Here is a 23,080-nt window from a genome sequence, read left to right as displayed (position 1 = left end):
TTGGGACCCTCCTTTTTCTCGGCCCGCAATTGATGATTCAACCCAAAACTTGCCATACAGCAGCTGAAGTGATTGGCATAGTATTTGTGAGAATTTTGTGAATATTCATCATATGGCACCAAAGTTATTAGCAAAACAAAAAATGCTTTGTCTATGGTCCCCGTATGTGATCGTCTGCCTCTTTCACACACCAGCATCTCTCCAGGCATGGTAACCCATTTGTTAGACTGTTTTCAAGACAGCCACTTTGCACCTCACAATGGCCCAAACCAGACAGAAGCAAAAGGGATAGTGAGAAGACAGACACAAAAGCTCAACACATTATGGCCACTCTAAACAAAACACAAAGGCAAGGGAGCCAGAGATGTGTAAATCGAACAACAGAGGAGGGGGGCAATGGGGGTATTGAATATTTTCTGTCAGGCGGCAGCGGCTAAAGCCAGGATCTAATTCAATTAAACTCCAATTTATTTGCTCAGGCCTAAACAACAGGCTGGAAAAAAAACGTGAGGCTTGCTCAACTGTTCTGAGGTACCACCTTGCGTCACCCCTGTATAAATCCGCCATCTGTGCCCACATGCGCCATCTCGCAGCAAACACCAAGGGCCTAGCAGGCAGAGAAGCCAAAAATGCAGTAGGCACACAGAAGCTCCACAGGCTGTCCCAGGTCGACGAAGCAGCCATCGGTGAGGAGGGCAAGATCCTTTGCTCATTGCCAAGGTGATATAGCTCAGAGTGTCCTCTCAGCCTCCATAATTTCCCAGAATATTTAGAGTTAATATGGGTTAATTAATATGCAAATCTCTCAGCAGATGTTCTGCAGCAGGGCCTGTGTGAGAAAACAGCCTTTGCTTTCTCCTATGTGATTTTGGCTGACAGTTATTGGGTATAATTACTGTAACTACCCGAATACAAAAAAAACCATTAGAATATAAATTTGTTACAGTTCTGGTTTTGCACAAGCTGCTACTTCCCTGCAATAAAAGCGAACAATTTCTTTTAGAAAATAAAGGCCTTTCTGTTCCATTTTTGGATGTGAAAAGAAGAAATGAATCAAGTGAATGTCTTATCTTTTTTTCTATGCATGATTAGGTCAGTATTATATGAACATTCCAATGAGTACTTGGACAAATGTACTTATAAAATGATAGCGCCAACCACCTGCAAAATCACATTGCATGGTTCGACTCAAAGTGGTATGCTGACCTACTAGAACTTTGCTGTGCTGAGTCTATCCAGCCTTTTACTTTACAAGCATGATTCAAATGTAAAACGCTCTCCAAACTTTTATCAGGAAATTATTGGTCTCCAACAAAGGCAATTGATTCATGAAACGCATGATATGCAAAGCATGCACTGTATTGTATTGTATTGTAAATCATTCTTGTAGAGCGCATCTATCACCCTACGGTATCTTGGCGCTAGGACTAAGATGGAAGAAAAAAACTTTAGCCAATCCAGTGTCCACATCCTACAGAAACAAGAAAGAGGAAAAGACAGAAGAAAAAGGCCGACCAAAAGTACAGGATTAGGAGGTCATAGGTCCCTCCCTAGGAAAGAGCCAGGTTTTAAGACTCCCCCTAAAATCCATCAGGGAGTTGGCTTGTCTGATATTCAGAGGGAGGTCATTCCAGCAGCGCGAAGCCACTGTTCTAAAGGCCCTACCCCCCATCCTAGCCTTCTTAACTCTGCCAGTACTTAGCAGAGAGGCATGCGAGGAGCGTAAAGTTCTTTGAGGCTTATACCAAGACAATCTCTCCTGCAGAGAAATTGGGCCAAGGCCATGTGCCGCTCTAAAAGCAATGCATAGGGACTTAAACATGACTCTCTCTTTTATGGGAAGCCAATGGAGCTCTTGTAACGCCAACTTGGTAGAGGAGCAGCGTTTCCTGTTCAGTGCTAGTTTGGCTGCCATAGACTGGACCCCCTGCAAGCTCTGATCGATGTAAAGAGGAGCTCCCAGATATAGAGAATTGCAGTAGTCCAGCCTACTCAAAATAGTGCTGCGTACCACCATCGGTCTATCCCCCATAGGCAAAAAAGGCAGAATCTGTCGTAGAGCCTTCAGAAGGACAAAGCACACCCCAATTGTTTTTTTGGCTTGGGAAGCCATTTGAAGATTGTCATCAAATATGACCCCCAGATTCCGAACCGTTGTCACAGGGGCGACGGGTTCCGCCTCTGGGGTCAGTCTGAGATCAAAAGGCATGTCTCGCACTCCCGCCGAGGGACAGTAGATCACCTCTGTCTTTCCTCCATTAATTTGCAGGGAGTTATCCCTTAGCCATTCTGAGGTCTGGCGCATACATTTCTGAAAGCTGTCCACAGTCAAAGCGTCCTTCCCCTCCAGAGAAAACACCAGGTGGGTGTCGTCAGCATAGTTGACTAGGTCAATCCCATGCGACTTGATGATAGGGATTAGTGGCTGCAAGTAGATATTAAAGAGGATGGGACTAATGGCCGATCCCTGAGGGACCCCATGCTCCACCAAGGTCCTGCCAGAGGTGAAAGGGGGCAGGGTAACCACCTGTTGTCTCCCTGTGAGATATGATTGCATCCATCTCAGGGCACGGCCACTGACTCCCAGGCGCTCCAATCTGCTCAGCAAGATTCTGTGGTTAACCGTTTCGAACGCGGCTGACATATCTAAGAAGACCAGTATCAACGAGAGGCCTCTGTCAGCCTGCATCTGCAGGTTATCCAACACGGTGATCAGAGCTGTCTCCGTCCCATGGCCTGGCCGAAAGCCAAACTGGTTCTTGTCCAGGAGATGGAACTCTTCCAAATACCCTGAGAGAGATCTACTCACTACCTTTTCGAGAATTTTTATGGGAAACGGCAGCAGAAAGATAGGTCTAAAACTAGTAGGATCTCCCGGGTCCAAGGAGGGCTTCTTCAATAGTGGGGTGACCACCGCCAGCTTCCAGGCTTCAGGCACCACCTCTTCCTCCAGAGATTGGCAGCATATCTGCCTCATCCGGGGGAACAGTGTCTGTGCATGCTTTTTCCAGATCTTGTTAGGGAGGGGGTCTAATGGAGATCCTGGCCTAACTTTCTGTGCACAGCTATTAAACAGCTCGTCTGTGAGGGGTGTAAAATGCTCCATAGAGGTTTCCGCCCAATGTTCCTCCTTAGACATTTGACCATGAAACTTTTGGATGGTAGGGTCACACGGAGTTAGTCCCCCTACAATTTTTGAAATTTTCTCCTCAAAATGGGAGGCAATTTTATCGCACAATGCCTGCGAGGCGACCACTTTATTTCCTAGGCTAGTGGGGGTAGAGAGGTCTCTAACGATCTTAAAGAGAGCTCTGGCGCTGTTTGGTGATGACAAAATGGTGTTAGTAAAAAAATCCGCCTTGGCCTTAGCAATCGTCTCTTTGTATTGAGCTAGCACCCTTTTAAAAACTACTTTATCAGGTTCAGCATAGTGCCTGCGCCAACTCCTCTCTGCCTGCCGGCAGGACCTATGAGTATTTCTCAACTCCTCGGTGTACCACAGTGCGGAGTACTTTTTCCTGACCTTCAAGCGTTTCAAAGGCGCATGCCTATCTAATACTTCATGGATATAGTTGTAATAACGGCGATAATTCGTATCCACTGACTCGTGAGGGTCGAAGGGAGGCAGATTTTGAAAGGGTGACTCCGACCTACTTTCCAAGATTTTTGCCCAGTCTCCCCCCATGCGATATGTTACTGGAGGCTGTCCAGTATTTTTTCTCCAGGTATTCGAATCCGAAACTGGATCAGCGAGTGGTCGGTCCAGGTCTGGTGTAGAATGTTAACCACCTCGGTTTCAGTATGGTCAGCAAACAGAAGATCTAGAATGTGCCCTCCTTGATGGGTGGGTTGCTTGACCAACTGATGCAGATTACAGCTCTCACAGGTTTCCTTGAGATCTCTTAGATGGCTATCTAAAATACCATTCTCCCACAGATTAAAGTCCCCAGAAGCAACATTCTAGAATGGGTCAGTGACTGGGCCGTAATGACATCCAGGAGCGCCAGGTACTGAGTGTTAGAGCTTGGGGGTCTATAACCGACCATCCCAGTAAGGAGCCTCCCCATCTGTTCTTGTAGGGAGAAACCCAATAGCTCAATGCCCATAACTTCATCAGCTTTAAACGGGGCAAAGTCCCAGGTGTCCTTAAACATCACCCCAACCCCTCCACCTCTACCCGTTACTCTGGGCTTTTGGAAGATCTTATATCCCTCCGGGCAGGCGAACCCCATCTCCACCAGTGAGTCATTACTACACCACGTCTCTGTGGGAAATAATACGTCCAGTTCCAGATTTTCCACCAGATTTAAGACTTCCTGATGATGTTTGGCCAGAGAGCGAAAGTTCTCCCCTCCCTTTCACTCCCTGGTACTGGAATTTTGCAGACACTGGCAGTGCTTGGCAGCGTAAATGCTGGGTGGGCGAAAAGACAGGCAGACTCTCACAGAACATGCTATGTGCACTTTTTTCCTTTTACACGGGCACCTGGCAGTCCTGTACATTGAACACATTTAGACCTTTTCTTCCATGCTTATTCAAGTTTCCAAAGTATAGGTGCCCATGGCAATTTCAAAAATAAATTGAACAGCATTTTCATAAGCATGATGACAACTTTAAAAACTGAAAGAGGGTTCTGTTTTGTATTAACCTGCACAGTTGATACAGTAAACATCAACACTACAGTCTATTGCAGCATTTCAAAGCTGACTTTCTGATGGAAACACATGGGTCACTTTGGCAAGTGTTAAACCGAGATTTCTTTTAACCAGCACCCTGCTACTGAACTGGGTCCCGAGGCAGCCTCGTGTGAATTGTGTTATGTTCTAACTGAACTATCTCATGAAACAATGATAACACATTATTTTAGCAGCAGATTATGTGTACAACGTGATAGCCAGGGATTCCAGAAACTCTCTGCCTCAAGCACATTGTACAGAACATGCACTTTATGATTCATTGGAAGGTTGGAGACGTGGTTGATAGAACTATGTTTGAAAAGTTTGAGTTTATCCTTGATGACGGTGTAGTTGCAAGGATATTCGTGCGCACGTTTTCAAAGTTCCATTTTGCAGGGAAAACAAAAGGCTCATGTTCATACAATTTACCGACACAATCATCTCCTGGTTCAAGCAAGGAACCTTCAGTCCTTCACCGAAGAAGTATATGGCGGTGACATCATTTCCTGTTACCGGCTCACAACAATAATCTGTGGACTCTCTACATTGACATGCAGGCGCACAACGCTCATTGGGCTCACAGGGCTTCAGCCCCCCCCGTCAAATGTAGCAGCCCGGGTTGAGACAGCTTCCCGGGCACACACACAGCCGCACCCAAGTACTTCACAGGTCTTTAAAAGACCATTCACTTGTTAACGAGGCTTTGCTGTTTTTCACCCCTTCTTAGAGCCCCTGCATCTCCACTCTGCATTTTGCTGGAAGAGTCAGCCCCCCCCCCACCAAAATTGTTAGTAGCCCCCACGAAATTTGGCTCTAGTTACGCTTCTGTTGACATGTGTCTGTGTTTGGACAACTTGAGATCACAGGATCACTGAGCCCCAACAGCACTCTTGTGTGATGTACGGCATGCCATAGTACCGGGCACCAGCACGCCTGTGTGTTATAGAGCATGTCATATTACTGAACACGGAGGCTCCCACAGAGCCCCATCAGCACTCGTGTGTGGTACTGCATGTTGTGTGTGGTACTGCATGTTGTGTGTGGTACTCCATGTCATAGTACTGAACACTGAGGCTCCCACAGAGCCCATCCAGCACTTGTGTGTGGTACTGCATATTGTGTGTGCTACTGCATGTTGTGTGTGGTACTCCATGTCATAGTACTGAACACTGAGGCTCCCCTCTGGAAAGGACTCTATTCCTCAGAGTGAACTTTACTCATAAGCACCCTTTCTCAACAAAGGCAAAGGAGTTAGCCAGGGTGTTTGAGAGTCAGAAAAGGCTGCGACAGAAGTGCATTGGGGGAAGTTAACTTTCCAAGTACATTGTTCACAAATGTACTACAGAGGCCCATGGTGAGATGGTCGCTAGCAAATACAGCAACACATTTTTGGATTTAATATAATTCTTAAATAGGAAGAACGGGGGGGGTGATTAAAGAGTGCCTCTCCCACAAATGCATCCATGGGAAACACATAGATACCCCCCATTGGAAAAACCTAAAACCATAATGCCCAGTCTTCCACTCTTTAAGTTCAAACCTATCTCATATACCTGGAACTGGTTGTGAGTCTAAATAGAGGCACTGATTTGTGGTCCAGGTTATGAACACCTATGTCTCCATAGGTTCATCCTGCACTGAGCTATAGTCATCGCCACTGGAATTATGCGGCAGGAGAGTGACAACTTATGTGGCAGGGATGAGTAAATTATGTAGCAAGAAAAGGTAAATTATGCGGCTTTATACCGTACTTTTCTTTATATATAGTATTTAATTATTTCGTCATTTCTAAACTTGATGACAATCTCTCGGCATTGGTTGCACCTCATTAGTATCAGTTTAATGCCCAAATATAGCAATAAGCAATAGAAAGGTGACCAGTGCCACTATGCTACGAGCCTTCCATAGCACGGTAACACTGTAACACTTTTTTTCACTTTTGAACCGTTTGAGCTAGAAACATTTTTTTTAAAATTAGAATCTGCAGATTATGCAGCAGATAATAGATTAGGTGGCAAATGCAGCAAATATGTAATTATGCGAAAATCGCTGCAGCTGCACAATAGCATAATTCCAGTGGCCCCGGCTATACTAAGACAGCCTGCAAGAGATGCAACACCAACTCTCTAGGTTAACCTTCCCCTGACTCCCCCTTTGTGTGCATATTCCCCGCAGGGTTGATTCATTTATTGTCCACACCACATGTGAGCAGTGGGTTGCCGGTAGGTGTAAAGTGCCATAGAGCGTCCCGTGGGGAGAAGAACAGTTAGAGTATTTTCAAATAAATAAAGTAGTCTTTTTGCTGCATTGGAATCTGCATGTGAGAAAGGGGTACCCCAATACACTATGTTATCATAAAACACTGCAATAAATCAGACTCGCATCTTGAAAATAAGCGTGCATCATATTTTCTGTGGCTGGCAGTGTAGTGCCGCACTCATTGTCACAGATGGGTGTTGAAATGTACTTTAAGACTTGCCAAAAGCTGGTCTCATAGGATGCGTAGCCACTTGGTCAACACTGAAGACAGTATGCCAGTGCACTGCACATTGGCCAGACTTTCTATGCATGGCTGTGTTGCACATGCAACACTCGAACTGAAACCTCGGTGTTTGCTACAAGCCGCCTTTGAAATAACCCTATGTATATTTATTTCTATTGTTTATTATCTCGCAAAGTCGGCCCAAGGGCATTGGAGCACTTTACATGAGCACTAGTAACATAACATTACACAAGGTCAGATTTACTTTTTCGGCACGAGGAGATTGACTGATTTGCCTAGAATCACAGGATATCTACCTGACGCCGGGACTCGAGCCTGGTTCCCCAGTTCCAAAGTCAGCAGTTCTGGCAGTAACGTCACATCCTCTCTCTAATCTTCTAATCTTTACAGGTCCGTGTGAAACACTTAAAGGACATCCTTTTGTCAAGAGGCACCTTAACAAAGGTGTAGATTCGAAATGAAGTGGCCAGTTTATCAACTTTTGATCCTCCATTTGTCTCAGCCAATTGTCTCAGAAAAGGTACAGCACACTGAGAAAAACACGTTTGATGCACGTTCTTAGAAGTAAACTGCCTGTCGACTCTGCCTTTGAAAGCTTCCTCACGTGCATAGTTCTTTTGATAGAGCCTGCCAGCTCAGACACTTTTTTCATTTCAAAGAACTTTAACAAACACACCTCTAGAAACCACAAGAGAATCAAGGGTCAGTCAATTGCATAACAATGTGACTGCATAACAAAACCAAAAACCTCACCCATCAAGCTACTTCATCACAAACATCTGTACACAGCGCCATCCTGTGGTTGGTGCCAGAACTACATTACTCAATAAGGACAGAGGTGCATACTCTTTGTCCAAAGACACCCCGCCCCTATTTCAACTATATGTGTCTCATCCTCAATTTTCATGCAAATTCAATCAGAGGAAAGCCACCTGACTGAGGCATCTATTGGATATTGCACAAATTCTCATGGGTGCCATTAAATATTTTATGAAGTCTGATTACTATAATAGTTAGCTCTCCACCAATGGTGTAAGTATACGATATCAACCCCTCTCCCCCCACTATTTCACTGGTGCATTCTAAGTTGGGGAATTAAGTTCCCTTGAATACTGAGGGTCACTGGGTCCAACTAACCCACCAGGTACCACCAGTAAGCGCCACACAGCTGGATTGCAGAAAGGTGGTCCGAGGCCACCCCCCTTTTAACACCACTCTGCAAACACGGCTCTTGGCGCACTGCTGGTGGAGCAATGAGGTCTTCTTGTGTCCTGACCACTTCAGGGCACAAGTGGACTTCATCCCCCGAGCAGCAGTGCGCCAGGAGACGCGTTTGCAGAGTGGTGTCAATAGGGGGCATGGCCTCAGACCAATCTCAGCAATCCAGGTGTGTGGCGCTTACTGGAGACACCTGGTGGGTTAGTTGGCCCCCAGGGACCCTCAGGAATGAAGAGGGCTTAATACCCCAACTTAGAATGCGCAAGGAGGCGTGTTTGCAGAGTGGCGGGGAAAGGGGGCAAGGCCTTTGTCCACCTCTCAGCAATCCCACTGTGTGGGGCTTACTGGAGGTAAGTGGTAGGCTGGTTGGATCCTAAAGGACTCCCAGCAGCGAAGGGGACTTCAATCCCCATCCAAGAGCGCACCAGGGAATGCGTTTTCAGAGTGGTGGGCAAAGGGGATGTGGCCTGCTATGAGAACTTAGCAATCCTGCTGTGTGGGACTTACTGGAGGTAATAGGAGGGGTAGTTGGCCCCCATGGATGTCCTTGGGGGCCAACTACCACTCCTATTACCTCCAGTAAGTCCCATACAGTGGGATTGCTAAGACGTCTTTGGAGACCACGCCCCCCTTTCTCCACCACTCTGCAAACATGCCTCCTTGCAGACTAAGGGATGGGGGATGAAGTTCAATTTACTCCTGAGGGACTTTGGGGGCCAAGAAGCCCTCCTGTAAGTCCTATGCAGCAGAATTCCTGAGCGCTGTTTGGAGGTCCAGCACCCTTTCTCCACCCCTCTGCAAACGCTACTACTAGTTAAAGAAGTGTTTACAATGTAATAGGTTTCACATTTGCAAGAATTAGAGCTATTGGCATTGTAAATGTAAACGTTTTTTACTAATGTTTTTTGAAGTGGAGTGGAGTGGATGTACGTTGTGTGTAGTGGAATTATTTGGGAAGTTGTGCAGTGAAATTATGTGAATAGAAAGTATGTGGTATTTAGTGTATAGGAATTATGTAGAGTGGGATTATGTGTTATGGAGAGTAACTATGTGGTATGGTAGTCTGTGTTGTGGAGTGGTCACCTCAGGTTAAGTCTTCCTCTTTTCCATAGAAGCTCAACTATGAACTCAGTGAGACAAAAAAAAGAAGGACTCACTGAGGAGCACTTTTGGACCTAGTCAGAGGTATAAACAGGGCCACTGGAAATATGCGACTCTTTGGCTGCACAGTTATATATTTTCCGTATTAGCCACATTATCCACCATCTGCTCCATAATCTACAGATTTGAACAAAAAAAGCCTTGTTTCTAGATCAAACGGCTCAAACTTTACCAAAAATGCAGCAACAAGTGTTAGAGCATGGCTGAAGACCCCTTGCAAACCAAGAATGGTCACCTGTTACTTATTGCTAAATGTAGGCGTTAAATTGGTACTAATGGCATGCAAGCCACTCTTGCTGCTTTTTCTGCACTTATATTGCTCCTTTCTCCACCTCACTTGCCTCCGTCTGCACCTCTATTGATTCTTTCTGTACTTTTCTTGCCTCTTTCTGCACCCCTCTTGCCTCTTTTTGCACCTCTGTTGGTTCTTTCTGCACTGTTCTTGCTTCTTTCTGCACCTCTTTCCTCTGTCTCCACCCCTCTTTCCTCTTTCTGCATCTCTGTTGCTTCTTTCTGTACTTATCTTGTGTCTTTCTGCACCTCACTTATTTCTTTCTGCACCCCTTTTGCCTGTTTCTGCACCCCTCTTCCCACTTTGTGCAACTCTCTTTCCTCTTTCTACACCGCTCTTCCCTCTTTCTGCACCACTCTTGCCTCTTTCTATACCTCTATTCCTTCTTTCTTCACCTGTCTACTCTCTTTCTGCACCCATCGTGCCTCTTTCAGCACCTCTGTTGCTTCTTTATGCAGTTTGCTTCCTCTTTCTGCAACCCTCCTGTCTCTTTCTGTATCTCTCTTGCCTCTTTGTGCACCTCTCCTACCTCTTTCTGCACCCCTCTTGCCTCTTTTTGCACCTCTGTTGGTTCTTTCTGCCCTGCTCTTGCTTCTTTTTGCAACTCAATTACCTCTTTTTGCAATTCTCGTGGTTCTTTCTAAACCTCTGTTGCTTCTTTCAGCAATTCTCTTGCCTCTTTCTGCACTTCTTTTGCTTGTTTCTGCACCTCTCGTATGTCTTTCTTCACCTCTGTTGCCTCTTTCTGCGCTTCACTTGCTTCTTTCTGCACCTCTCTTGCCTCTTTCGGCACCTCTGTTGCTTCTTTCTGCACCCCTCCTGCCTCTTTCTATACCTCGGTTCCCTCTTTCTGTACCTCTCCTACCTCTTTCTGCGCACTTCTTGCCTCATTTTGCACCTCTATTGGTCTTTCTGCCCTTCTCTTGCTTCTTTATGCAACTCACTTGCCTCTTTTTGCACTTCTCTTGGTTCTTTCTAAACCTCTGTTGCTTCTTTCAGCAATGTTCTTGCCTCTTTCTGCACTTCTTTTGCTTGTTTCTGCACCTCTTTTATGTCTTTCTTCACCTCTGTTGCCTCTTTCTGCGCTTCACTTCCTTCTTTCTGCCTTTCCCTTGCCTCTTTCTGCACCTCACATTTCTTTCTGCACCCCTTTTGCCTGTTTCTGTACCCCTCTTCCCTCTTTGTGCAACTTTCTTTCCTCTTTCTACACCTCTCTTCCCTCTTTCCGCACCACTCTTGCCACTTTCTGTACCTCTATTCCTTCTTTCTTCACCGGTCTAGTCTCTTTTTGCACCCATCGTGCCTCTTTCAGCACCTCTCATGCTTCTTTCTACAGTTCTCTTCCTCTTTCTGGACCCCTCCTGTCTCTCTCTGTACATCTCTTGCCTCTTTGTGCACCACTCCTACCTCTTTCTGCACCCCTCTTGCCTCTTTTTGCACCTCTGTTGGTTCTTTCTGCCCTGCTCTTGCTTCTTTCTGCAACTCACTTGCCTTTTTTTGCAATTCTCTTGGTTCTTTCTAAACCTCTGTTGCTTATTTCAGCAATTCTCTTGCCTCTTTCTGCACTTCATTTGCTTTTTCCTGCACCTCTCTTATGTCTTTCTTCACCTCTGTTGCCTCTTTCTGCGCTTCACTTGCTTCTTTCTGCACCTCTCTTGCCTCTTTCGGCACCTCTGTTGCTTCTTTATGCACCCCTCCTGCCTCTTTCTGTACCCCTCTTCCCTCTTTGTGCAACTCTCTTGCCTCATTCTCCACCTATCTTCCCTCTTTCTGCACCCCTCTTGCCTCTTTCTGTACCTCTGTTGCTTCTTTCTGTACTTCTCATGCCTCTTTCTGCACCCTTTGTGCCTCTTTCAGCACCTTTGTTGCTTCTTTCTGCAATTCTCTTCCTTCTTTCTGCACCCATCGTGCTCCTTCTGCACCTCTGTTGCTTCTTTCTGCACTTCTATTGGTTCTTTCTGCACTGCTCTTGCCTCTTTCTGTATCCCTCTTGCCTCTTTGAGCACCTCGGTTGCTTCTTTCTGCACTTCTCTTCCTTCTTTCTGCACCCCTCTTGCCTCCTTCTGCACCTCTATTGCTTCTTTCTGTACTTTTCTTGCCTCTTTCTGCACCCCTCTTGCCTCTTTTTGCACCTCTGTTGGATATTTCTGCACTGATCTTGCTTCATTCTGCAACTGTTTGGAACTTTCTGCATCCCTCTTTCCTCCATCTTCACCCCACTTTCCTCTTTCTGTATCTATGTTGCTTCTTTCTGCACTTATCTTACGTCTTTCTGCACCTCACTTGCTTCTTTCTGCACCCCTTTTGCCTGTTTCTGCACCCCTCTTCCCTTTTTTTGCAACTCTCTTTCCTCTTTCTACACCTCTCTTTCCTCTTTTTGCACCACTCTTGCATCTTTCTGTACCTCTATTCCTTCTCTCTTTACCTGTCTTGTCTCTTTCTGCACCCATCGGGCCTCTTTCAGCACCTCTGTTGCTTCTTTCTGCAATTCACTTCCTCTTTCTGTACCCCTCCTGTCTCTTTCTGTACCTCTCTTGCCTATTTGTGCACCTCTCCTACCTCTTTCTGCACCCTCCTTGCCTCATTTTGCACCTCTGTTGGTCTTTCTGCCCTGCTCTTGCTTCTTTCAGCAATACTATTGCCTCTTTCTGCACTTCTTTTGCTTGTTTCTGCACCTCTCTTATGTCTTGCTTCACCTCTGTGTCCTCTTACTGTGCTTTACTTGCTTCTTTCTGCACCTCTCTTGCATCTTTCAGCACCTCTGTGGCTTCTTTCTGCACCCTCCTGCCTCTTTCTGTACCGCTCTTCCCTCTTTGTGCAACTCTCTGGCCTCTTTATCCACATCTCTTCCCTCTTTCTGCACCACTTGCCTCTTTCTGTACCTCTGTTGCTTCTTTCTGTACTTCTCTTGCCTCTTTCTGCACCCATCGTGCCTCTTTCAGCACCTCTGTTGTTTCTTTCTGCACTTCTCTTCCTTCTTTCTGCACCCCTCATGCCTCTTTCAGCACCTCTGTTTTCTGCTTTTTCTGCAGATCTCTTGCCTGTTTCTGTGCCTCTGTTGCCTCTTTCTGCACTTCACTTGCTTCTTTATGCACCTCTATTGCCTCTTTTGGCACCTCTGTTGCTTCTTTCTGCAACTCTTCTGTCTCTTTCTGTACCCCTCTTCCCTCTTTGTGCAACTCTCTTGCTTCTTTATATACCTCTCTTCCCTCGTTCTGCACCTCTCTTGCATCTTTCTGTACTTCTGTTGCTTCTTTCTGTACTTATATTGCCTCTTTCTGAACCTTTGTGCGTCTTTCAGCACCTCTGTTGCTTCTTTCTGCACTTCTCTTCCTTCTTTCTGCACCTCTGTTGCTTCTTTCTGCACTTCTGTTGATTCTTTCTGCACTGCTCTTGCCTCTTTTTCCATCCCTCTTGCCTCTTTGAGCACCTCTTTTGCTTCTTTCTGCACTTCTCCCTCCTCTTTCTACACCCCTTTTGCATCTTTCTGCACCTCTGTTGCTTCTTTCTGCACATCTATTGCCTCTTTCTGTACCTCTCTTGTATCTTTCTGCACCTCACTTGCCTCTTTTAGCACCTCTGTAGCTTTTTCTGCAGATCTATTGCCTCTTTCTGCACACCTCTTTTCTCTTTCTGCACTTCTTTTGCCCCTTTCTGCACCTCACTTGCCTCTTTCAGCACCTCTGTTGCTTTTTTCGGCAGATCTCTTTGCTCTTCCTGCACCCCTCTTTTCTCTTTCTGCACATCTTATGCTTCTATCCGCATCCCTGTTCCCTGTTTTTGCACATTTCCTGCCTATTTCTGCACCTCTCTGTAGGAGAGTAGGATCTGCTTCACATGGGTACCCCCACTTTTTGCTGGTGTTCACTGCTTTTTGACCTTAGTCTGGCTGTGGCCCTGCTAATCAGGACCCCAGCCTAGCTGCTTCTTCTCTAAAATGGTTTCCATGTACATTGGGCACATTTCTAATTAGATTCTGAAGTGTCTTATAAGCCCCTAGTATGTGATATACTATGTACCTAGGGCATAGGTACCTCAGAGGCCTACCAGGGTCTGAAGCATGTATTATGCTACCCCTGGAAAGCACTCCAAAATGACACCACAGGTCTGCTACTGCAGCCAGGGTACGGTGGTGCTTGCACCCCTTACAGTGGTATAGGCTACCTATATCACTACCATTGCACACACATATAAAACCTATAAGTCACACCTATGACAGGCCTTAACAATCCTGAAGGCAGAGGGCTTTGTTTTTATGTGAGTGGGTGCCCCTGCATGAACAGAGCCCCTCTGCAGCATTCGGAGTACCTCCTCTGTTGCTGTTTGTGGTGCAGCCTGACCATATACTCTTAAGTGCATTATAACCTCGCGGTAAATGCTAACTTTGGACTGGCTGCATGGAAACATGTTGTGTTTGGTGTCAAACGCTTTGGAATACTACCCCCACCAGTTCTGGCGGCAGGGGTAGCATTCCACCCTTCTAGAGGGAGATATGTTCACAGTGGTGTAACCCGGTAAAGACTTTCTACAGCCCTGCCATCACAAAATGGATGCCTCTGCCACAGACACGGGTCTGGCCTCCTGCTGCTGATCGAAACTCCAGCAGGGGAAATGGGTGTAACCACTCCTCTTTCCAAACCCTCCCATAGGTGTGTCCCTAGAGTATGTCCAACCCCCAAACTTAGTATAAGTAGGGGAACCCAGTCCTTGAGACTTTAGATTACCCTGAATGAAACTCTGCAATATATATCCTGGACCTTCGACATTCTACTTCAACTAGAATGCTGAAGAAATCTCCCTTGGGGTCAAGGAGTGACTCCCCTGCTTGGCAGGCACCAAAGAATCAACTGACTGGTCTGCATTGCTGAAGCTTCTGTCGGACACCGAAGTCTTTGCATCACCAGAGGTAGATTTCCAGACTTTGCCGAGGCTACCCTGTGTCCAAAGCAAAGCTGACGCCCGTGGCTATCGTGGATGACGTGGAACCTTGACCCCTGGACACACTGATATTTTGCAGCTCCATCATCTTCCTGGTCTTCCTTGAAGTTGTGCTTTGGGCTCCAAGTAGTCCCAGCCTTGAGCATCTCCTGCACCAAAGATTTCTGGCCTCCACTCCATGAGTGACCCTTGGGCCAGTTTCCAATGTGACCGCTTGAGGCTCCTTCACGATCGCTAGCCCATTGGCTAGTGGGTCCCCATGAAGGCAACTCCTCTTGTGATTGGGCTTTTCCGGTTGCTCCAGACATGCCCTGACTTACCCTTGCTGGGTGAGTACTCCAGATCTTGCTGGTCTGCACCGCCATCCTTTCTCTGATTCCAAGTGACTTGCCGTTGCCAAGGCTTGTTGAGTCCAATCTGGTCGCCTACACTGCTGTACTCGACAGACTTTATGGGACAGCTCGTATCCAGCTCATGGTTGTCATCGGCGCCTCCTGGACCTCGTGGTTGAAGAGTCAAAACACCCATCAACTCACCTGAAGCACCTGACATCGGTGGGCATTGGTCCATCGTGCCCTTGGTCACTGGTAAGTGACCCAGACTTTGTCCCCTCTGCTTTCAGGTTCCTTCTATCCTAGATCCAGGCTTGGATCACTCCAGACACTTCTCTTCACGGCAGCAGCACTTCTAGTCAGCTTCCATTGAAATCGATGAAGCGACCCGACACCAAAAGACACCTATGCACCCGGCTTCCCTAGGTGAGGTAACACGAGTACTCCGGTGCTCCCGTGGGTGCTAGCCCTAGAACTTCCTAAGTCCAAAAGGGTTTGGTCCTGACTCGATTCTAAGTGTCTCTAATCTTAAAATTTCCAACCGCGACATTGCCCTTAGAAGTTAGCGGGAACCCAGGGCTGTGTTCACACACTGCACACGGCCCCTGTGGGTACCCTGAGTCACTACCTTGGTTGGTTTCTTGGGGTACCAGCGATTCTACAGGCTCTAGGCCTTGTGTCTAGTTCAGTCGTGGTTCTTATACGACTTTTTGGGTATATGGTTTGGTACGCCTCTAGGGCCCAAACGTGTATTTGTGCTAATATTGTTGATAACTAACTTGTAACCTAAGACCTCCAGTCACATAAAGAGTCTAGAGGGGTGTGTTTTATCTTAAATACATACATTTAAAATATATACCTGGTGTGGTTGTCCTTTCATTTGGTCATTCAAGAGATTATAGACTGGTAAAACAAGCAGCTTTACATTTCTTCAAGACTTAGCCTGAAGGCTGCTCTACATAGCTACCACTAGGATATCTTTCAATAAAGGTTATCTTTAACCAGCCACCAAAAGGGGTTGTTGGGATTGATACAAGGTGCCCACTAGAACTAGTGGACAGCATATATCAGGCCAACTTCTCACACTCTCTTGCCTCATTCTGTACCTCTGTTGCCTCTTTCTGCACTTCTCTTGCTCTTTCTGCACCTTTCGTGCGACTTTCAGCACCTCTGTTGGTTCTTTCTGCACTGCACTGGCTTCTTTCTGCACCTCACATGCCTCTTTCTGCACTTCTCTTGCTTCTTTCTACACCTATGTTGCTCCTTTCAGCAATTCTCTTGCCTCTTTCTGCACTTCTCTTCCTTCTTTCTACACCCCTCCTGCCTCTTTCTGTACCTCTCTTCCCTCTTTGTGCACCTCCCCTACCTCTTTCTGCACCCCTCTTGCCTCTTTTTGCACCTCTGCTGGTTCATTCTGTATTGCTCTTGCTTCTTTCTGTACCCCTCTTGCCTATTTCTGCACCCCTCTTGCCTCTTTCTGCACCCCTGGCCCCTCTTTCTGCACCTTTCCTGCCTGTTTCTGTACCTCTATTGCCTCTTTCTATACCTCTGTTGCTTTTTTCTGCACTTCTCTTGCTCTTTCTGCACTGTTCGTGCCTCTTTCAGCACCTCTGTTTCTTCTTTCTTCACTTTTCTTTCTTCTTTCTGCACCCCTGCTTGCTCTTTCTGTACCTCTCTTGCCTTGTTGTGTACCTCTCCTACCTTTTTCTGCACCCCTCTTGCCTCTTTTTGCACCTCCGTTGGGTCTTTCTGCGCTGCTCTAGGTTCTTTCTGCACCTCACTTGCCTTCTTCTGCACTTCTCTTGCTTCTTTCTCCAGCTCTGTTGCTTCTTTCAGCAATTCTCTTACCTAGTTCTGCGCTTCTCTTCCTTCTTTCTGCACTCCTCCTGCCTCTTTCTGTACCTCTCTTGCCTCTTTCTGCACCTCTCTAGTGTCTTTTGGCACTGCTGTTTCTTCTTCATGCACTTTTCTTGCCTCTTTCTGAGTTAGAGGTAGTTTTATTCCCCCTGCCTTATTATGTACTAGGGCCTTACAGGGTAGGTCATGCCAATCACAGGGGTAGCCCAACCCCTAGTGTATCCTAGTATATGTAGGTGTTTTCACTGTATTATAAGTGTCTTTGAGCATAGCACTGGCTCCAGGCCTGGTTAGTCAGTTACCACCATTACCAGTCAGTAAAAAGTTGGGGGCACAGGAGGACTTTGCAACAAGGCCTCTTTCTACACATCTGTTGGTTCTTGCTGCATATTTCTTGCTTCTTTCTGCTCTTTTCTTCATTTTTCTGGAATTCTGTTGCCTATTTCTGCATTTCTCTTGCTTCTTCCAGCTCCTTTTTCCCCCTTTCTGCACGTGACCTACCTCTGTAGGCATAGTTAGAAATTTGCATTTAAAAAACCTTTATAATTCACGGAAATCCACAGGTTTCAGGGACCATATAGTTAGAAATTAGCATTTAAAAAAACTTAGATATTCACTGAAAAAAACATAGGTTTCATGGACTTTATAGTTAGAAATTATCATTTAGAAAACCTTTGAAATTCACCGAAAAAACCATAGGTTTCACAGACCTTATAGTTAGAAATTAGCTTTTAAAAAACCTTAGAAATTCACTGAAAAAAACCACCGGTTTCAGGGGTGTTATAGTTAGTTGGGCATTTCACTCGTACAAAACCAGAGACATTTGGCTGTTATAGTTAGTTAAGCTAACTACAACTCGCGCCCCCGCAATGCACTGCTGATGACATCACATATTACATCATTCATGACATGGTCAGTGACATCACTGATGACATCACTGATGACATCTCAAATGACATCACTGATGACATCATCCACGTTATCATCTGATGCACCTCCTAAGACCCTAATATAACCTTTGATACACGCACTCTAAAATACAGACTACCATTTTCGAAACCATAGACACACCAATATCAGTTATTACAAACCCATTCACTGATTCCTAGATTTACACACACATCCACTCATTCATCCATATAGTCAGTCATACATGCAGTCACTCATCAATACAGCACTATCACATGCACTCTTACACCTATACTGACACTCACACACCACCACTCATCCATGGAGTTACTCACACACCTAGTCAGTCATGCAATGAATCAATCACACTCCCTTTTACTCACCTATAAAGTTATACACACACCACCTTACTTCTTCATACAGATAGAAACACTTAATTATTCACTTATACAATCACTGATAGAATCACACACTCATCCATACATGCACTTTCACAATCACTCACTCTCACATATAGTCATTTATATACTCCAACACTCACATACACTGCCTTTCACATTTATAGTTACTCACACATGTACCACTGGGACATCCATTCACTCACCAACACACCCATACACACACTCACCCACCCATAAAGCCCTTCACAGATGCACTGTTGAACCCATACACCCAGTGAATCACCCACTCACACATCTATGTACAAAACCATACCCCCACCCACCCATACAGACACTCAGGCACACATACAGATACTCATACAACCAATCAATAACACATAAAAACACTCATGTAGCTACTCACCAACCCATGCAGCTGCTTACCCACCAACTGACAGACTAATACAGACATTCACACAGTTTAGTCACTAACCTATGCATTCAGTCAGGCACGATTAATCACTCACTTATACAGACACGCACCTACTAAATCATTCATTCAGACACTTATACACCAACTCGTTCTTCAATACACATTGGCATATATATATATATATGTATATATTATCTACTGGCTATTTATTATCTACTGGCGGTCGCCAGCAGATAGTTATAGTTAGGATCCATTTTCCATAGGAAACTTTGGCGCCGGTTGACGAATCTTCGCAAATTTTTCAAAACTCGTGGGTCGCTCTGGTCCGCTCCTATCTTGAAAGTTTCGGGGTGACTCATCTAGCGGGGGCCGAGAAAAAAGGGGGTCCTAAAAAGTGTTTTCACTATGCAATTTCCCATAGGAAACTTTAGCCGCGGCTACAGCCCAAACTGCTGAACGGAAATACACCAATTTGGCCAAGAGATAGTTCTTGGTTAAGAAAGGTGCCTTTTTGTTAAATGGTGTAAATCCATTCAGTAGTTGCTGAGAAAATAAAAAGTAAAAACAGATATATATCTATGGCCGCGCTGGATCCGCGCACCCTCCCGATCACAAGCTTTATGCTAATTGGCTGTCAACTCTCCAAACCAGGAAGTGTTGGCAGCCATCTTGTGCCTCGGTAGAACCGAGGCACAAGAAAACAGAAAAGTAATGAGCAAATCGCAAAACGGGGGCAGGGTAAAAACCCCCTGACCCCCTAGGCTTGCTCAGGGGGTCCCAAAAAAGCATTTTTTTTAAAAAAACAAATCAGCAAGATTCGCGCACCCAGCATGAATTTTGGCCGAAAGTTTTTAAAAAAACAAAGCGCGGGCTCCCGTGCTTCGTTAAGATTCCCTCCCCCGGGGGGCCAAATCCCGGGGGCAAAATATGTATTAGGATGGGGGCCCAAAGGGGCCCCCAGCCCCGGGGACCGCCACCCACAGGGGCTTATTAATTACATGCGGGGGGCTCAAAGGCCCCCCCCCACACGCCCCAGGGATCGCCACCTCCCCGGGGCTCTAAATATTTAAATTAGGGGGTCCGTGATGGACCCCAAATACCCGGGTACCACCACCCCGGGGCTTTGTAGATATTGGGAGGGGGGCCGCCCCCCCTCCTGGAGCCTGTGATGGCCCTGGGGACCGCCACCCCCCAGGGCCGGCTCCTGCAGTGTCCCGGGGTGCCCACCCCCGGGACACTGCAGTTTGCTATGGCAGGGTGGGAGCCTCGCGGCTCCCGCCCTGCCATAGCAAACTCTGCTTTGGTATTTGGAAGAGAGAGCAGGAAACCTGCTCTCTCTCTTCCAAATACCAAAGCAGATTGCTTTTCCACACGAGGAGCTGCATCTTAGCAGCTCCCCATGTGGAAAAGCAATGCTGGCTCCCGCAGGAGGCGGGGAGCCGGCTGGGACCATGGGGCACTGGGGCTCCCCCCACGGTCCCCAACGAGGTAGCCAGGCCCCGGGGGATGGGGTCCCCGGGGCCAGAAGTAGCCAGGGATGGGGGCCACGCGGCCCCCCTCCCGAATAATAATTATAATAGAAAATCAAAATAAGGAAAAGGAGGGGGGCCATGCAGCCCCCCTCCAAAAGAATATAAAAAAAATGCCCATACCCCAGGGGATGGGTTCCCCGGGGCTCGGAATTGGGCACTAGAGGGTGCCCACACGGCCCCCTTCCCGTTAATATTTTTTTTTTTAACATTGGGGTCAGGCCCTGGGGGATGGGGTTCCCAGGGCCCAAAAAAAGTAAAAAGAGGGGCTACACAGCCCCCCTCCTAAAAAAATAAATAAACAAAAAGATATGCGATGGTACCTAGATCCCGCCCCTTCATGGAACCACTCTGCAAACGCGCCTTGTGGCGTGTCTTAAATTGGGGAATTGAATCCCCTTCAATACTGGGTGTCCCTGGGGGTCAACTAGCCCACCAGGAACCTCCGGTATGTGCCACGGAGCTGTGTTGCAGAGAGGTGTTCTGAAGCCACACCCTTTTTACACCTCTCTGCAACGCAGTTCTTTGGCACTTAATGGAGGTATCTGGTTGATTAGTTGCACCCCAGGGACCCTCAGGATTCAAGGGGAGTTAATCTCCCAACTTAAAATGCGCCACAGGGCGCGTTTGCACAGTGGTGAAGGGAGGGGGCGGGAACTGAGGTGATATGTGTGCAAACACGCCCTGTGGCACGTTTTAAGTTGAAGAATTAATCCCTCTTCAATCCTGAGGGTCCCTGGGGGCACACTAGCCCACCAGGTACCACCAGTAAGCGCCACGGAGCTGTGTTGCAAAGTGTTGTAAAAAGGGGCGTGGCCTCTGAACACTTCTCTGCAATGCAGCTCTCTGGCGCACACTGGAGGTACCTGGTGGGCTAGTTGGCCCCCAAGGACCCTCAGCATTGAAGAGGAATTAATTCCCCAATTTAAAAAGCGCTACAGGGTGTTTTTGCACACATGTCACCTCAGGCCCCACCCCTTTCCTTCACAATTGTGCAAACGCGCCCCAGTGGCGAGTTGTAAGGTAGGTAATTAATTCTCTTTCAATACTGAGGGTCCCTGAGGGCCAACTAGCCCACCAGGTATCTCCAGTATGCACCAGGGAGCTGAGTTGCAGACAGGTGTTCAGAGGCTATGCCCCTTTTTACAACACTCTGCAATGCAGCTCCATGGTGCTTACTGGAGGTACCTAGTAGGCTAGTTTGACCCTGGGGACCCTTAGGATTCAAGGGGACTTAATCTCCCAACTTAAAACGGCCACAGGGCATGTTTACACAGTGGGGAAGGGAGGGGACGGGGCCTGAGGTGACGTGTGCAAACACGCCCTTTGGTGTGTTTTAAGTTGGGGAAATAATTCCCCTTCAATCCTCATGGCCCCTGGGGGCCAACTAGCCCACCAGGTGTTTCAAGTAAGTGACACTGCACTGTGTTGCCGAGAGGTGGTGCAGGCCGTGCCCCTTTTTACACCTCTCTGCAACGGCGCTTACTGGAGGTACCTAGTGAGCTTGTTTGACCCTAGGGACCCTCAGGATTCAAGGGGTGTGGTAAATATTCTAATTACCAGGTCTTAATTTCTATAAGTTATCAATATAAATGAAATAATGAACTGAGGAGTCCGTGGTGTAAGAGAAAAAATGGGCCTTTCTTCAATAACCCGGGTTAGGGAGAGATCTCCTTCACCAACAGGTTCAGGAGTGGTCTGCCGCTTTATTCACAAGGTACAGTTTTTATACATATCACAGTAAATTTTCAACTCATGGGGAGGAGCCCTCCTGGTTGCGGCAAAAGGAAAAAAAATTACAAGTTTAGCATTGCTCAAGACGTATATGCAGAAACACAGATAAGCACATTTTTCAAGAAAGCGGCTTGGGGGGATGCCGTCAGAGGGAGGGGGACCTTGTGTGCCTGACAGATAAGGATGTGGTGAGTGAGTCATGAACAGACAACCTTGGAGGGAACTGAGTTATGTGACATTCTGCGCGGCACCAGTGGGTCCTAGGCCAGCTGGCCTCGAAGAAATACGAGATAAACTTGCTTTTCTAAGAAAAGAGGAAGATGGTTGGCCCATTTTTTTAGAATCGGCTTAACCACAAAAATGCGTAGATGTAACAGTCTGAAAACCAGCTGCAGTTTGAGGAGATACGTGAACTGGCTGACCCTGGGCAAGCTGAAATGAATTCTTAAAATGGATGCTATGTCCAAAATGGATGCTGTATAGAATGGTTGCAGAGCACTAGAGAAAAAGTAGTGTGCGAGGGGACAGAACCGAGAACGGGATCTTTAATTTTTATTTCCTAAGGGGACTTAATCTCCCAACTTAAAACGGCCATAGGCAATGTTTACACAATGGGGAAGGGAGGGGACGGGACCTGAGGTGACGTATGCAAACACGCCCTGTGGCACATTTTAAGTTGGGGAAATAATTCCCCTTCAATCCTCAGGGCCCCTGGGGGCCAACTCGCCCACTGGGTGCTTCCAGTAAGTGACACTGTGTTGTGTTGCAAAGAGGTGGTCTAGGCCGTGCCCCTTTTTACACCTCTCTGCAACGCAACTCTGTGGCGCTTACTGGAGGTACCTAGTGGGCTAGTTGGACCCCAGGGACCCTCAGGATTCAAGGGGACTTCATCCCCCAACTTAAAAGGCCCACATGGCGTGTTTGCACACATGTCAGCTCAGGCTCTCCCCCTCCCTTCACCAGTGTGCAAATGCACCCCGTGGCACGTTTTAAGAGGTAGTTTTAATCCCCCTGCCCTATTATATACTAGGGGCTAACAGAGGAGGTCATGTTAATCACAAGGGGACCCCAACGCATAGTGTACCCTAGTGTATATAGGTGTTTTCACTGTATTCTAA

This window comes from Triturus cristatus, chromosome 5_2, assembly GCF_964204655.1.
Source record: "Triturus cristatus chromosome 5_2, aTriCri1.1, whole genome shotgun sequence".
Classification (NCBI taxonomy): Eukaryota; Metazoa; Chordata; class Amphibia; order Caudata; family Salamandridae; genus Triturus; species Triturus cristatus.
The sequence above is the reverse complement of the archived record's forward strand: the minus strand, read 5'-3'. Positions refer to the sequence as shown.